At 62.4% G+C, this 14638-nt stretch overlaps 4 pseudogenes; all 4 read right to left on the reverse strand.

The window, feature by feature from the left end:
• Positions 1 to 2097: 2097 nt before the first annotated feature.
• On the reverse strand, positions 2098 to 2216 carry LOC142866672 (uncharacterized; annotated as a pseudogene).
• A 3850-nt stretch (positions 2217 to 6066) lies between these two features.
• On the reverse strand, positions 6067 to 6185 carry LOC142866673 (uncharacterized; annotated as a pseudogene).
• A 3849-nt stretch (positions 6186 to 10034) lies between these two features.
• LOC142866675 (uncharacterized) lies at positions 10035 to 10153 on the reverse strand (annotated as a pseudogene).
• A 3843-nt stretch (positions 10154 to 13996) lies between these two features.
• Positions 13997 to 14115, reverse strand: LOC142866676 (uncharacterized; annotated as a pseudogene).
• Positions 14116 to 14638: the final 523 nt, after the last annotated feature.

Below are 14638 nucleotides of genomic sequence, written 5' to 3' on the forward strand. Positions count from 1 at the left end.
CCCCCGCCCAGCAGACCACGTTGTCCAGCCAGCCCCCGGGCCTCCCTGGGGTGCCCAGCACAAAAGTGCAGACACCCACCGGACCCTCAGTCTCAGTTTTCGGATGTTTTTGCCACTCTAAGGACCCGCAGGCCAGCTGGGCCTTCGGGCAGGACAGAGAGCCCCGGAATCCGACGTGGAGAGCTGCGTGTACGTCCCCATCAGGAGGCGGTCCCCACCTCCGGGGCTCTCCCCTTGCGGGGAGCGGCAGCCCCAGGGCCTCAGGCAAGACACCAGGCTGGGCCCCCCCACGGCACAGCGGGGGGGGGGGGGGGAGGGGGCACAGCGGGGGGGCACGTTCCCCGCACAAGCGCCTTAGGGACGGCTGCTGGAGACTGCTGCGGCCACCCTGCTGCCGGGTTTCTGGAGGGCTTCCTGGAAGCAGCGTCCACACCAAGCCCTTGGAAGGCCCAGGCGACGGAGGAGCCAGCCGGTCAGGCAGGGGCCGAGGACGGTGAGAGGCCGGGCGGGAAGGAGCATGTCAGGCAGGGGCAGAGGACGGTGACAGGCCGGGCGGGAAGGAGCCGGTCAGGCGGGGGCCCAGGACAGTGACGGGCCTGGCCGGGGAGGAGCGAGTCAGGCAGGGGCAGAGGAGACGGGCTGGGTAAGGGTTAGGGTTACAGTTAGGGCACAATTCACAATCGCAAAGATGTGGAAGCGACCCGAGTGCCCATCCATCCAGGAGTGCATTAATAAAATGTGGCGCGTGGACACCACGGAGTGCCATTCGGCTGTGAGGAGCAGCGGTGAGAGGGCACCTCTCGTGTTCTCCTGGCCAGAGCTGGAACCCGTTCCAGTAAGCCAAGTATCCCAAGAATGGACACACGAGCACCACGTGAGCGCGCTCACCGGCAAATTGGTACGAACGGATGGACACCTAAGTGGACAGAGAGGAATCCCCTTCCTCGGGTGGGTGTCGGGCGGGTGGGGGGAGGGGATGGGCATACACATCCATTAGGAATGGGGTGGGTGCGCACCGACTGGGGCATGGGCGCACTTGAAGCTAATGACCCGAGGGGGGAGGCTGGGAGAGGGCAACGTACCCGACCTTAACATTGGTACCCCCACAATACGCTGGAGGTATACAACATGAGAGGTAAATGAATAAGAACACAGGGGGGAGGGGGGCACGGGCAACACATGTCACCTGAATACTTGTACTCCCATCATCTGCTTGAAAAGAGAGAGAAAAGAAAATGCAATAATAGAGGCCGGGCGCGGTGGCTCACGCCTGTAATCCTAGCTCTTGGGAGGCCGAGGCGGGTGGATTGCTCAAGGTCAGGAGTTCAAAACCAGCCTGAGCAAGAGCGAGACCCCGTCTCTACTATAAATAGAAAGAAATTGATTGGCCAACTGATATATATATATATATAAAAAAAAATTAGCCGGGCATAGTGGCGCATGCCTGTAGTCCCAGCTACTCGGGAGGCTGAGGCAGAAGGATCACTCGAGCCCAGGAGTTTGAGGTTGCTGTGAGCTAGGGTGACGCCACGGCACTCACTCTAGCCTGGACAACAAAGTGAGACTCTGTCTCAAAAAAAAAAAAAAAAAAGAAAAAAAAAAAAAAGAAAATGCAATAATAGAGGTAAGAGACACTTTTTAAAAATAATGAATCCGAAGAGAAAAGTAAAAGGAGGCCTGTGGAGCAGGTCTGGGTGTGACTCCGGATCCCCCAACATCAGGTGCCACCACCAAAGATTCCTACGTGGAGCCCGTAGAACCCCAAAAGCAACGGGACGAGTTCTGGTCACATACTCCCTCAAAATGACATCCTGGCCTTCTTCTGGAACTCCCTCCCCTCTCAGACTCTCAAGGTTTCCTCCAGCGTGTCGGTTCCCACAGAGCAGACCTTTGGTCTGAGACCTGACAGTCCAGATGCCACGCGTGCTGCCGCGTGGCGGCGGTGTCGCGGCTTGGGACAAGAGGAGGCCCCACGGTGCGGGCTGGGGCGCCAGGCACAGCGGCGGGCGCTGAGGGTGGGGGTGACCCCCACCCCGGGCCGCCGCCGCGCTCCCAGAAAGGGGACAGAACGAGAGGCAAAAAAAAAAAAAAAGCCGCCGCCTAGGGCACCCGTGATTCCCGGGCGGTCTCCCATCCAAGTACTAACGAGGCCCGACCCTGCTTAGCTTCCGAGACCAGAGGAGATGGGGGGCGTTCAGGGTGGTGTGGCCCTAGACGGCGGAGGGCGCCCCTGCCCCGCTCAAGAAGCCGAGCCTCTCTGCGCTTCCCCGCCGCCGCCTCCCGCCCCAGGCCCCGCGCCGGGCCGGGCCTGTTGAGTTCGCCGGCGGCCGGGTCCGGCGGGCTCCGAGGGACCGGGGTGATGGGCGGGGCGGGGCGGGGCGGGGGGCTGTCTCTCTCTACACACACACACACTCACACTCACTCACACTCACACAAGATGCGCCTCCACGGCTGGACTCGCCAAGGTGGAGACCTTCCAGCCCCCCTCCTCTCCCCGCCTGGCCTCCTTCACCTACCCGCCGCCCACCCCCAGCGCGTCGCCGCCGCTGACTGCGCACGCGCCCGGCGCTCGCCCTCTGACCCCAGCCAGGGGCCGCCCTCCCCCACAACCGCTTTCAGCTGTGCCCCCCTCCCCCCGCCCTGTGGGTGGGCTGCCGCCTATTCCCCCGGGCCAGGGCTGGGGCACAGCGCAAGGGGGAGGGGAGCGAGTGTATGGGGCATCTCTCTCTGGGGATGTGTCCCATGGGTGGGGTGGGGTGGGGTGGGGTGGCGTGGTTTGTGGGGCGCTGAAGAAATCAGTCCCCTCCATCTCCCACCTCTGGAAAACGCCCAAGCCCTTGGAGAACTGCCGGCACCGCTACCGTGGGGGCCGGGACCCTCCTCTGTGTCCTCCTGTGGCCCAGTCCAAGGGGCCTGGGCCTGGCCGGGGCTGCATTGGACCCCGACCACCCTGGCGTGTGGACTCGCTAAAAATCGGCCATTAGATATTGGATTCCAGCTTCCTTGAGGTCATTTCACTAATGAGTGCACCGGAAAGAGTTTCCTAATCCATCTGTGAGGGTGGCAACTGAAAGAGAATTTGAAAGCTGACAGAATAGGCGAGGGAAGGCATAGGAGATTTCCACACCCAGCAAGGAAGCCTTTCCCGAAATGGAAGAAAGAAACGAGCAAACAGAGACACCGGTAGCCCGCCCGGATCAGAGTCTGCCCCCGAGAGAAAGCACCCTGACCAGGTTCACCCGTGGGTGGGTGGCGAGCTAGCGGCATTCAGAAGAGCGAGGCCCGCAGTCTGTGCGGAAGACACCTGCACTCGGGTGTGTGTGGCGGCGCGATTCCCAAGCAGCTCCAGATGTTAAACCAAGGAGAAGCCAGGGAGTTCCCAACGCCCCAGGTGTCCTCAGCCCACGACTGGCTGCTGTGGGAATGCGAAGCCCGGCTCCTTGTCTCAGAGCGGGGTTCCCAGGAGGATCAGGCTGAAGCTGGGACTTGGCCGCAAAGTGTCCCCTCGCATGGCCACCCCCTTCCCCTTCCTGCTCCTCTACTCCTGGTGCCCCTCCATCCAGGGGCCAGACCTTAAAGAGTCACCGCAAGAGAATCCTGGTCCCAAAGGAGCCTTCTGGGGGACCGGTGCTGAGAGAGGTTGTGGGCATGGCCCGCTGGGGCTCTGCCCGACCCAGGGCTGAGAGACGCCACCTCCCAGCTCTGGGTCCCTGCAGGAAGTGTTGGCAAGCACAGGGCCAGTCCTCCAAAGGCCCAGGTACAGGGAGCCCAGGCCAAGCAGCCTGTGGAAGAAGCCACTTGCCGTGCCACCCCGGGAACAGGACTGCAGGCCCCGGCCCTTCCCACCTCCTCCTCCTCCTCTTCCCCCCCACCCCCCGCCCCCACCCCTCCACCGACATGGCACAGGGCTCAGAGACACCTCAGACCCTTGCTACCCAAAGTGCAAAGGGCATCGGTTGCTCCTCCAAACCCCCCGCCCAGCAGACCACGTTGTCCAGCCAGCCCCCGGGCCTCCCTGGGGTGCCCAGCACAAAAGTGCAGACACCCACCGGACCCTCAGTCTCAGTTTTCGGATGTTTTTGCCACTCTAAGGACCCGCAGGCCAGCTGGGCCTTCGGGCAGGACAGAGAGCCCCGGAATCCGACGTGGAGAGCTGCGTGTACGTCCCCATCAGGAGGCGGTCCCCACCTCCGGGGCTCTCCCCTTGCGGGGAGCGGCAGCCCCAGGGCCTCAGGCAAGACACCAGGCTGGGCCCCCCCACGGCACAGCGGGGGGGGGGGGGGAGGGGGCACAGCGGGGGGGCACGTTCCCCGCACAAGCGCCTTAGGGACGGCTGCTGGAGACTGCTGCGGCCACCCTGCTGCCGGGTTTCTGGAGGGCTTCCTGGAAGCAGCGTCCACACCAAGCCCTTGGAAGGCCCAGGCGACGGAGGAGCCAGCCGGTCAGGCAGGGGCCGAGGACGGTGAGAGGCCGGGCGGGAAGGAGCATGTCAGGCAGGGGCAGAGGACGGTGACAGGCCGGGCGGGAAGGAGCCGGTCAGGCGGGGGCCCAGGACAGTGACGGGCCTGGCCGGGGAGGAGCGAGTCAGGCAGGGGCAGAGGAGACGGGCTGGGTAAGGGTTAGGGTTACAGTTAGGGCACAATTCACAATCGCAAAGATGTGGAAGCGACCCGAGTGCCCATCCATCCAGGAGTGCATTAATAAAATGTGGCGCGTGGACACCACGGAGTGCCATTCGGCTGTGAGGAGCAGCGGTGAGAGGGCACCTCTCGTGTTCTCCTGGCCAGAGCTGGAACCCGTTCCAGTAAGCCAAGTATCCCAAGAATGGACACACGAGCACCACGTGAGCGCGCTCACCGGCAAATTGGTACGAACGGATGGACACCTAAGTGGACAGAGAGGAATCCCCTTCCTCGGGTGGGTGTCGGGCGGGTGGGGGGAGGGGATGGGCATACACATCCATTAGGAATGGGGTGGGTGCGCACCGACTGGGGCATGGGCGCACTTGAAGCTAATGACCCGAGGGGGGAGGCTGGGAGAGGGCAACGTACCCGACCTTAACATTGGTACCCCCACAATACGCTGGAGGTATACAACATGAGAGGTAAATGAATAAGAACACAGGGGGGAGGGGGGCACGGGCAACACATGTCACCTGAATACTTGTACTCCCATCATCTGCTTGAAAAGAGAGAGAAAAGAAAATGCAATAATAGAGGCCGGGCGCGGTGGCTCACGCCTGTAATCCTAGCTCTTGGGAGGCCGAGGCGGGTGGATTGCTCAAGGTCAGGAGTTCAAAACCAGCCTGAGCAAGAGCGAGACCCCGTCTCTACTATAAATAGAAAGAAATTGATTGGCCAACTGATATATATATATATATAAAAAAAAATTAGCGGGCATAGTGGCGCATGCCTGTAGTCCCAGCTACTCGGGAGGCTGAGGCAGAAGGATCACTCGAGCCCAGGAGTTTGAGGTTGCTGTGAGCTAGGGTGACGCCACGGCACTCACTCTAGCCTGGACAACAAAGTGAGACTCTGTCTCAAAAAAAAAAAAAAAAAAAGAAAAAAAAAAAAAAGAAAATGCAATAATAGAGGTAAGAGACACTTTTTAAAAATAATGAATCCGAAGAGAAAAGTAAAAGGAGGCCTGTGGAGCAGGTCTGGGTGTGACTCCGGATCCCCCAACATCAGGTGCCACCACCAAAGATTCCTACGTGGAGCCCGTAGAACCCCAAAAGCAACGGGACGAGTTCTGGTCACATACTCCCTCAAAATGACATCCTGGCCTTCTTCTGGAACTCCCTCCCCTCTCAGACTCTCAAGGTTTCCTCCAGCGTGTCGGTTCCCACAGAGCAGACCTTTGGTCTGAGACCTGACAGTCCAGATGCCACGCGTGCTGCCGCGTGGCGGCGGTGTCGCGGCTTGGGACAAGAGGAGGCCCCACGGTGCGGGCTGGGGCGCCAGGCACAGCGGCGGGCGCTGAGGGTGGGGGTGACCCCCACCCCGGGCCGCCGCCGCGCTCCCAGAAAGGGGACAGAACGAGAGGCAAAAAAAAAAAAAAAGCCGCCGCCTAGGGCACCCGTGATTCCCGGGCGGTCTCCCATCCAAGTACTAACGAGGCCCGACCCTGCTTAGCTTCCGAGACCAGAGGAGATGGGGGGCGTTCAGGGTGGTGTGGCCCTAGACGGCGGAGGGCGCCCCTGCCCCGCTCAAGAAGCCGAGCCTCTCTGCGCTTCCCCGCCGCCGCCTCCCGCCCCAGGCCCCGCGCCGGGCCGGGCCTGTTGAGTTCGCCGGCGGCCGGGTCCGGCGGGCTCCGAGGGACCGGGGTGATGGGCGGGGCGGGGCGGGGCGGGGGGCTGTCTCTCTCTACACACACACACACTCACACTCACTCACACTCACACAAGATGCGCCTCCACGGCTGGACTCGCCAAGGTGGAGACCTTCCAGCCCCCCTCCTCTCCCCGCCTGGCCTCCTTCACCTACCCGCCGCCCACCCCCAGCGCGTCGCCGCCGCTGACTGCGCACGCGCCCGGCGCTCGCCCTCTGACCCCAGCCAGGGGCCGCCCTCCCCCACAACCGCTTTCAGCTGTGCCCCCCTCCCCCCGCCCTGTGGGTGGGCTGCCGCCTATTCCCCCGGGCCAGGGCTGGGGCACAGCGCAAGGGGGAGGGGAGCGAGTGTATGGGGCATCTCTCTCTGGGGATGTGTCCCATGGGTGGGGTGGGGTGGGGTGGGGTGGCGTGGTTTGTGGGGCGCTGAAGAAATCAGTCCCCTCCATCTCCCACCTCTGGAAAACGCCCAAGCCCTTGGAGAACTGCCGGCACCGCTACCGTGGGGGCCGGGACCCTCCTCTGTGTCCTCCTGTGGCCCAGTCCAAGGGGCCTGGGCCTGGCCGGGGCTGCATTGGACCCCGACCACCCTGGCGTGTGGACTCGCCAAAAATCGGCCATTAGATATTGGATTCCAGCTTCCTTGAGGTCATTTCACTAATGAGTGCACCGGAAAGAGTTTCCTAATCCATCTGTGAGGGTGGCAACTGAAAGAGAATTTGAAAGCTGACAGAATAGGCGAGGGAAGGCATAGGAGATTTCCACACCCAGCAAGGAAGCCTTTCCCGAAATGGAAGAAAGAAACGAGCAAACAGAGACACCGGTAGCCCGCCCGGATCAGAGTCTGCCCCCGAGAGAAAGCACCCTGACCAGGTTCACCCGTGGGTGGGTGGCGAGCTAGCGGCATTCAGAAGAGCGAGGCCCGCAGTCTGTGCGGAAGACACCTGCACTCGGGTGTGTGTGGCGGCGCGATTCCCAAGCAGCTCCAGATGTTAAACCAAGGAGAAGCCAGGGAGTTCCCAACGCCCCAGGTGTCCTCAGCCCACGACTGGCTGCTGTGGGAATGCGAAGCCCGGCTCCTTGTCTCAGAGCGGGGTTCCCAGGAGGATCAGGCTGAAGCTGGGACTTGGCCGCAAAGTGTCCCCTCGCATGGCCACCCCCTTCCCCTTCCTGCTCCTCTACTCCTGGTGCCCCTCCATCCAGGGGCCAGACCTTAAAGAGTCACCGCAAGAGAATCCTGGTCCCAAAGGAGCCTTCTGGGGGACCGGTGCTGAGAGAGGTTGTGGGCATGGCCCGCTGGGGCTCTGCCCGACCCAGGGCTGAGAGACGCCACCTCCCAGCTCTGGGTCCCTGCAGGAAGTGTTGGCAAGCACAGGGCCAGTCCTCCAAAGGCCCAGGTACAGGGAGCCCAGGCCAAGCAGCCTGTGGAAGAAGCCACTTGCCGTGCCACCCCGGGAACAGGACTGCAGGCCCCGGCCCTTCCCACCTCCTCCTCCTCCTCTTCCCCCCCACCCCCCGCCCCCACCCCTCCACCGACATGGCACAGGGCTCAGAGACACCTCAGACCCTTGCTACCCAAAGTGCAAAGGGCATCGGTTGCTCCTCCAAACCCCCCGCCCAGCAGACCACGTTGTCCAGCCAGCCCCCGGGCCTCCCTGGGGTGCCCAGCACAAAAGTGCAGACACCCACCGGACCCTCAGTCTCAGTTTTCGGATGTTTTTGCCACTCTAAGGACCCGCAGGCCAGCTGGGCCTTCGGGCAGGACAGAGAGCCCCGGAATCCGACGTGGAGAGCTGCGTGTACGTCCCCATCAGGAGGCGGTCCCCACCTCCGGGGCTCTCCCCTTGCGGGGAGCGGCAGCCCCAGGGCCTCAGGCAAGACACCAGGCTGGGCCCCCCCACGGCACAGCGGGGGGGGGGGGGGAGGGGGCACAGCGGGGGGGCACGTTCCCCGCACAAGCGCCTTAGGGACGGCTGCTGGAGACTGCTGCGGCCACCCTGCTGCCGGGTTTCTGGAGGGCTTCCTGGAAGCAGCGTCCACACCAAGCCCTTGGAAGGCCCAGGCGACGGAGGAGCCAGCCGGTCAGGCAGGGGCCGAGGACGGTGAGAGGCCGGGCGGGAAGGAGCATGTCAGGCAGGGGCAGAGGACGGTGACAGGCCGGGCGGGAAGGAGCCGGTCAGGCGGGGGCCCAGGACAGTGACGGGCCTGGCCGGGGAGGAGCGAGTCAGGCAGGGGCAGAGGAGACGGGCTGGGTAAGGGTTAGGGTTACAGTTAGGGCACAATTCACAATCGCAAAGATGTGGAAGCGACCCGAGTGCCCATCCATCCAGGAGTGCATTAATAAAATGTGGCGCGTGGACACCACGGAGTGCCATTCGGCTGTGAGGAGCAGCGGTGAGAGGGCACCTCTCGTGTTCTCCTGGCCAGAGCTGGAACCCGTTCCAGTAAGCCAAGTATCCCAAGAATGGACACACGAGCACCACGTGAGCGCGCTCACCGGCAAATTGGTACGAACGGATGGACACCTAAGTGGACAGAGAGGAATCCCCTTCCTCGGGTGGGTGTCGGGCGGGTGGGGGGAGGGGATGGGCATACACATCCATTAGGAATGGGGTGGGTGCGCACCGACTGGGGCATGGGCGCACTTGAAGCTAATGACCCGAGGGGGGAGGCTGGGAGAGGGCAACGTACCCGACCTTAACATTGGTACCCCCACAATACGCTGGAGGTATACAACATGAGAGGTAAATGAATAAGAACACAGGGGGGAGGGGGGCACGGGCAACACATGTCACCTGAATACTTGTACTCCCATCATCTGCTTGAAAAGAGAGAGAAAAGAAAATGCAATAATAGAGGCCGGGCGCGGTGGCTCACGCCTGTAATCCTAGCTCTTGGGAGGCCGAGGCGGGTGGATTGCTCAAGGTCAGGAGTTCAAAACCAGCCTGAGCAAGAGCGAGACCCCGTCTCTACTATAAATAGAAAGAAATTGATTGGCCAACTGATATATATATATATATAAAAAAAAATTAGCCGGGCATAGTGGCGCATGCCTGTAGTCCCAGCTACTCGGGAGGCTGAGGCAGAAGGATCACTCGAGCCCAGGAGTTTGAGGTTGCTGTGAGCTAGGGTGACGCCACGGCACTCACTCTAGCCTGGACAACAAAGTGAGACTCTGTCTCAAAAAAAAAAAAAAAAAAGAAAAAAAAAAAAAGAAAATGCAATAATAGAGGTAAGAGACACTTTTTAAAAATAATGAATCCGAAGAGAAAAGTAAAAGGAGGCCTGTGGAGCAGGTCTGGGTGTGACTCCGGATCCCCCAACATCAGGTGCCACCACCAAAGATTCCTACGTGGAGCCCGTAGAACCCCAAAAGCAACGGGACGAGTTCTGGTCACATACTCCCTCAAAATGACATCCTGGCCTTCTTCTGGAACTCCCTCCCCTCTCAGACTCTCAAGGTTTCCTCCAGCGTGTCGGTTCCCACAGAGCAGACCTTTGGTCTGAGACCTGACAGTCCAGATGCCACGCGTGCTGCCGCGTGGCGGCGGTGTCGCGGCTTGGGACAAGAGGAGGCCCCACGGTGCGGGCTGGGGCGCCAGGCACAGCGGCGGGCGCTGAGGGTGGGGGTGAACCCCACCCCGGGCCGCCGCCGCGCTCCCAGAAAGGGGACAGAACGAGAGGCAAAAAAAAAAAAAAAGCCGCCGCCTAGGGCACCCGTGATTCCCGGGCGGTCTCCCATCCAAGTACTAACGAGGCCCGACCCTGCTTAGCTTCCGAGACCAGAGGAGATGGGGGGCGTTCAGGGTGGTGTGGCCCTAGACGGCGGAGGGCGCCCCTGCCCCGCTCAAGAAGCCGAGCCTCTCTGCGCTTCCCCGCCGCCGCCTCCCGCCCCAGGCCCCGCGCCGGGCCGGGCCTGTTGAGTTCGCCGGCGGCCGGGTCCGGCGGGCTCCGAGGGACCGGGGTGATGGGCGGGGCAGGGCGGGGCGGGGGGCTGTCTCTCTCTACACACACACACACTCACACTCACTCACACTCACACAAGATGCGCCTCCACGGCTGGACTCGCCAAGGTGGAGACCTTCCAGCCCCCCTCCTCTCCCCGCCTGGCCTCCTTCACCTACCCGCCGCCCACCCCCAGCGCGTCGCCGCCGCTGACTGCGCACGCGCCCGGCGCTCGCCCTCTGACCCCAGCCAGGGGCCGCCCTCCCCCACAACCGCTTTCAGCTGTGCCCCCCTCCCCCCGCCCTGTGGGTGGGCTGCCGCCTATTCCCCCGGGCCAGGACTGGGGCACAGCGCAAGGGGGAGGGGAGCGAGTGTATGGGGCATCTCTCTCTGGGGATGTGTCCCATGGGTGGGGTGGGGTGGGGTGGCGTGGTTTGTGGGGCGCTGAAGAAATCAGTCCCCTCCATCTCCCACCTCTGGAAAACGCCCAAGCCCTTGGAGAACTGCCGGCACCGCTACCGTGGGGGCCGGGACCCTCCTCTGTGTCCTCCTGTGGCCCAGTCCAAGGGGCCTGGGCCTGGCCGGGGCTGCATTGGACCCCGACCACCCTGGCGTGTGGACTCGCCAAAAATCGGCCATTAGATATTGGATTCCAGCTTCCTTGAGGTCATTTCACTAATGAGTGCACCGGAAAGAGTTTCCTAATCCATCTGTGAGGGTGGCAACTGAAAGAGAATTTGAAAGCTGACAGAATAGGCGAGGGAAGGCATAGGAGATTTCCACACCCAGCAAGGAAGCCTTTCCCGAAATGGAAGAAAGAAACGAGCAAACAGAGACACCGGTAGCCCGCCCGGATCAGAGTCTGCCCCCGAGAGAAAGCACCCTGACCAGGTTCACCCGTGGGTGGGTGGCGAGCTAGCGGCATTCAGAAGAGCGAGGCCCGCAGTCTGTGCGGAAGACACCTGCACTCGGGTGTGTGTGGCGGCGCGATTCCCAAGCAGCTCCAGATGTTAAACCAAGGAGAAGCCAGGGAGTTCCCAACGCCCCAGGTGTCCTCAGCCCACGACTGGCTGCTGTGGGAATGCGAAGCCCGGCTCCTTGTCTCAGAGCGGGGTTCCCAGGAGGATCAGGCTGAAGCTGGGACTTGGCCGCAAAGTGTCCCCTCGCATGGCCACCCCCTTCCCCTTCCTGCTCCTCTACTCCTGGTGCCCCTCCATCCAGGGGCCAGACCTTAAAGAGTCACCGCAAGAGAATCCTGGTCCCAAAGGAGCCTTCTGGGGGACCGGTGCTGAGAGAGGTTGTGGGCATGGCCCGCTGGGGCTCTGCCCGACCCAGGGCTGAGAGACGCCACCTCCCAGCTCTGGGTCCCTGCAGGAAGTGTTGGCAAGCACAGGGCCAGTCCTCCAAAGGCCCAGGTACAGGGAGCCCAGGCCAAGCAGCCTGTGGAAGAAGCCACTTGCCGTGCCACCCCGGGAACAGGACTGCAGGCCCCGGCCCTTCCCACCTCCTCCTCCTCCTCTTCCCCCCCACCCCCCGCCCCCACCCCTCCACCGACATGGCACAGGGCTCAGAGACACCTCAGACCCTTGCTACCCAAAGTGCAAAGGGCATCGGTTGCTCCTCCAAACCCCCCGCCCAGCAGACCACGTTGTCCAGCCAGCCCCCGGGCCTCCCTGGGGTGCCCAGCACAAAAGTGCAGACACCCACCGGACCCTCAGTCTCAGTTTTCGGATGTTTTTGCCACTCTAAGGACCCGCAGGCCAGCTGGGCCTTCGGGCAGGACAGAGAGCCCCGGAATCCGACGTGGAGAGCTGCGTGTACGTCCCCATCAGGAGGCGGTCCCCACCTCCGGGGCTCTCCCCTTGCGGGGAGCGGCAGCCCCAGGGCCTCAGGCAAGACACCAGGCTGGGCCCCCCCACGGCACAGCGGGGGGGGGGGGGGAGGGGGCACAGCGGGGGGGCACGATCCCCGCACAAGCGCCTTAGGGACGGCTGCTGGAGACTGCTGCGGCCACCCTGCTGCCGGGTTTCTGGAGGGCTTCCTGGAAGCAGCGTCCACACCAAGCCCTTGGAAGGCCCAGGCGACGGAGGAGCCAGCCGGTCAGGCAGGGGCCGAGGACGGTGAGAGGCCGGGCGGGAAGGAGCATGTCAGGCAGGGGCAGAGGACGGTGACAGGCCGGGCGGGAAGGAGCCGGTCAGGCGGGGGCCCAGGACAGTGACGGGCCTGGCCGGGGAGGAGCGAGTCAGGCAGGGGCAGAGGAGACGGGCTGGGTAAGGGTTAGGGTTACAGTTAGGGCACAATTCACAATCGCAAAGATGTGGAAGCGACCCGAGTGCCCATCCATCCAGGAGTGCATTAATAAAATGTGGCGCGTGGACACCACGGAGTGCCATTCGGCTGTGAGGAGCAGCGGTGAGAGGGCACCTCTCGTGTTCTCCTGGCCAGAGCTGGAACCCGTTCCAGTAAGCCAAGTATCCCAAGAATGGACACACGAGCACCACGTGAGCGCGCTCACCGGCAAATTGGTACGAACGGATGGACACCTAAGTGCACTGAGAGGAATCCCCTTCCTCGGGTGGGTGTCGGGCGGGTGGGGGGAGGGGATGGGCATACACATCCATTAGGAATGGGGTGGGTGCGCACCGACTGGGGCATGGGCGCACTTGAAGCTAATGACCCGAGGGGGGAGGCTGGGAGAGGGCAACGTACCCGACCTTAACATTGGTACCCCCACAATACGCTGGAGGTATACAACATGAGAGGTAAATGAATAAGAACACAGGGGGGAGGGGGGCACGGGCAACACATGTCACCTGAATACTTGTACTCCCATCATCTGCTTGAAAAGAGAGAGAAAAGAAAATGCAATAATAGAGGCCGGGCGCGGTGGCTCACGCCTGTAATCCTAGCTCTTGGGAGGCCGAGGCGGGTGGATTGCTCAAGGTCAGGAGTTCAAAACCAGCCTGAGCAAGAGCGAGACCCCGTCTCTACTATAAATAGAAAGAAATTGATTGGCCAACTGATATATATATATATATAAAAAAAAATTAGCCGGGCATAGTGGCGCATGCCTGTAGTCCCAGCTACTCGGGAGGCTGAGGCAGAAGGATCACTCGAGCCCAGGAGTTTGAGGTTGCTGTGAGCTAGGGTGACGCCACGGCACTCACTCTAGCCTGGACAACAAAGTGAGACTCTGTCTCAAAAAAAAAAAAAAAAAGAAAAAAAAAAAAAGAAAATGCAATAATAGAGGTAAGAGACACTTTTTAAAAATAATGAATCCGAAGAGAAAAGTAAAAGGAGGCCTGTGGAGCAGGTCTGGGTGTGACTCCGGATCCCCCAACATCAGGTGCCACCACCAAAGATTCCTACGTGGAGCCCGTAGAACCCCAAAAGCAACGGGACGAGTTCTGGTCACATACTCCCTCAAAATGACATCCTGGCCTTCTTCTGGAACTCCCTCCCCTCTCAGACTCTCAAGGTTTCCTCCAGCGTGTCGGTTCCCACAGAGCAGACCTTTGGTCTGAGACCTGACAGTCCAGATGCCACGCGTGCTGCCGCGTGGCGGCGGTGTCGCGGCTTGGGACAAGAGGAGGCCCCACGGTGCGGGCTGGGGCGCCAGGCACAGCGGCGGGCGCTGAGGGTGGGGGTGAACCCCACCCCGGGCCGCCGCCGCGCTCCCAGAAAGGGGACAGAACGAGAGGCAAAAAAAAAAAAAAAGCCGCCGCCTAGGGCACCCGTGATTCCCGGGCGGTCTCCCATCCAAGTACTAACGAGGCCCGACCCTGCTTAGCTTCCGAGACCAGAGGAGATGGGGGGCGTTCAGGGTGGTGTGGCCCTAGACGGCGGAGGGCGCCCCTGCCCCGCTCAAGAAGCCGAGCCTCTCTGCGCTTCCCCGCCGCCGCCTCCCGCCCCAGGCCCCGCGCCGGGCCGGGCCTGTTGAGTTCGCCGGCGGCCGGGTCCGGCGGGCTCCGAGGGACCGGGGTGATGGGCGGGGCAGGGCGGGGCGGGGGGCTGTCTCTCTCTACACACACACACACTCACACTCACTCACACTCACACAAGATGCGCCTCCACGGCTGGACTCGCCAAGGTGGAGACCTTCCAGCCCCCCTCCTCTCCCCGCCTGGCCTCCTTCACCTACCCGCCGCCCACCCCCAGCGCGTCGCCGCCGCTGACTGCGCACGCGCCCGGCGCTCGCCCTCTGACCCCAGCCAGGGGCCGCCCTCCCCCACAACCGCTTTCAGCTGTGCCCCCCTCCCCCCGCCCTGTGGGTGGGCTGCCGCCTATTCCCCCGGGCCAGGACTGGGGCACAGCGCAAGGGGGAGGGGAGCGAGTGTATGGGGCATCTCTCTCTGGGGATGTGT

Source organism: Microcebus murinus, unplaced genomic scaffold (assembly GCF_040939455.1).
Source record: "Microcebus murinus isolate Inina unplaced genomic scaffold, M.murinus_Inina_mat1.0 scaf006_hap2_Mmur4.0, whole genome shotgun sequence".
NCBI lineage: Eukaryota > Metazoa > Chordata > Mammalia > Primates > Cheirogaleidae > Microcebus > Microcebus murinus.